General features: G+C 37.2%; 1 long non-coding RNA gene across 1 annotated transcript; it reads right to left on the reverse strand.

The window, feature by feature from the left end:
* Positions 1-252: 252 nt before the first annotated feature.
* LOC107311225 lies at positions 253-2,206 on the reverse strand. Its single transcript, XR_001553950.2, has 2 exons — positions 2,085-2,206; positions 253-1,473 (listed from the first exon to the last, which is right to left on the reverse strand). It is a non-coding gene; the product is annotated as an uncharacterized LOC107311225 (long non-coding RNA).
* Positions 2,207-2,520: the final 314 nt, after the last annotated feature.

Raw genomic sequence — 2,520 nt, forward strand, 5'->3', positions numbered from 1 at the left:
GTTGTAGTTGATGAGCTGCAGGCAGTAGATTTGACACAACATACAGAATTTCACTGGAATCATTGTATCTCAGCTTCCCTAGACATCGATATAATTAGCTCAAATGAATGAAAGTTGTTCTGTCTTTACTGAAAAAAGGAAGAAATGATATGACTGGAGTTTGGCAGACCTTCCATGTCAACAGATTGTACACAGAAACTACTTCTTAATTTTTCCTTATTTTACTCCAAATATTTCAATTACATCAGGCACTTTCGAAATTTTCTTTTAATGTCACTTGTCCAAAATCTCAGTCTTGGTTGAAGTAGTACAAGTACAGTTATTGTGACTTTTATGAAATTAAGATGGTAGCTTTCAGGAATATAAAGTGACACCCACTTCCATTCCCATCTACTTGAAAAGAATCTGAACTGTTGTTACAAATCCATGGTAATGATCTCTGTACTGTACTTTGAAGTTGCTGAAAATACAGTTCATGAAAGCTGACCAAAAAATTCCATCATATGAACTACAATGCATGATCTCCATTAGCAGCTATTGATCGTGTGTATCTTTCAGTAAGAAAAACTGCATATAGGGCTATTTTGTAGCCTCAGCATGAGATTCAGATGGGCAACTTGGATGACAATGAAAAGGTCCATGAGAAGGGAACAAAAGTTCCAGAATCAGACTACCAGTGCTGGTGTGGGCCCATGTTAATCATGTTCCCCCTCCCAGCATATCCAAGACATATAGAGTGATTATTTAAGAAAAAAATATATCCAAATGGCATAAACTGAAAATTCATATATCTCATTACACAATGATAAATTCAAAATAAATCTCCTTGCTAAACATCTGCCTCTAGAAGCCACATGGAACTGTGAGAAGAACTGCTTCCAGTGGAGTCATTGGGTGAGACTGTTGAAGAAATACAGGTGCATCAAAAAATATCACTACATAAACCCAGCACTCTTAATATATGTCCTGAGGTACACATGTAAGCAGCCAAACGAGAAACCTGCTTGTCATGACAACTAAGGAGTTGACTGAAATTCCTCTGGCTTAAATAACAGCTCTTCAAAGGTCACTGCAAAATCCTGCTGTGAAGATATGCACATCCTAACATGTGCACACCCTGAGTTCTGCATTTTCAGAGCTGTCACGTCTCACACATTCACAGTGAGGCTCGCTGCCTCAGTGCCCTTCTCAGCCCCTGGTGCTACGCCAGCTGGCCAGGAATTCACACCATCCTTCTGCCTTCTCTGCCAAAGGGCTGGGAAGGGGGCTGCCCCTCAGCTCTGCAGGCACTTGTCAGGAGGTTTGGGCTGTCAAAACTACTTTCTCTTTGCATAGCTTGCTGCAATCCATCCCTTTTCACTGTATTGACTTTGCTGTGAAACCTGGAAAAGTATTCTGGGATATTTGCTGGTCACATGGAAACCTAATTATCTACTTTATGCAGCACATCAGTCTTCATTGTGTAATGTCTGTCTTAAAAAAAAAAAAAAAAAGTAAAAAAAAAAAAAAAGTAAAATAAATAGTGAAATTAATCACTGTAGTTTTCATTTCCACTCTCTTCAAATACCTTTCTCCTTCTGGCACCACAAAAGCATTCTTTATTACAGAAACTCAACATTTGGATTTTAAGTTGCTTGGAAGAATTCAAGATTGTTTCCAGGCCCCAAAGTTACATTTTTTATTTCACTGTTTTTCGCTGTCATTAATGGCAGTCATTAATTTAACAACTCTGCATATTAATGCTTTTTGAAATATGCAATATTAATTTTATTACTACCTCACTGAAACATTTTATCCTATTTTTCAGAACAAATGTGTCCTTTTTATGCACTTCTAAAATCCAATTTTTAGTTTTAATTGTGATGTAAATAGAAACACATTTGCATATTAAAAAATAAACAAAACAAAATTAAAATTAGTGTTTTGACTAATAGCATAAATAGTTACAATCTTTCAGAATGGACAGTTAAAAAAAAAAAAAAAAAAAGCCCACACATTTTCCCCCACATAAATTAAATTTGAAAATTCAGACAAATCCAGTGTGAGGAATTCACAGTGTGACTTGGTGAAAAAATCCCATCTACCTCTGCATGGAAATAAAAACCAGTTAGCACCACAAACACTTATTCATTGTGTCTGTAACATGTTGTGCTACAAATTGAGACATAGCAAGGCTTTCTTCTTCCAAAACTATTTCCAGGTTTTTCTGCTCTGGCATTTCCTTTTTTTAAAGCCCAGATGAAACACATTCCCACAGAATACAATCTCATTGTTTAATCTTCTGCAATTAGTCCCTCAGCTGAACATAATTATCCTAATTGAGTAAAAGATAGGCAGTGACAGAAAGGTGTGCTTGTGGATGAGGAGGAAAGGCTCAGCCTGGCCCATGCTCTTCCATCCTTTGCCCAGACTGCTGTACTGCAGGTGTTCAGCATCAGTATGGGCAGGAGGCTTGGAATACTGTGAGCACTGAACTTAATGCAGGCTTTAATATTCATCTGCAGTAAATCTGATGCCAGT

The sequence above is a fragment of the Coturnix japonica genome, chromosome 3 (genome assembly GCF_001577835.2).
Source record: "Coturnix japonica isolate 7356 chromosome 3, Coturnix japonica 2.1, whole genome shotgun sequence".
NCBI classification, from domain to species: Eukaryota; Metazoa; Chordata; class Aves; order Galliformes; family Phasianidae; genus Coturnix; species Coturnix japonica.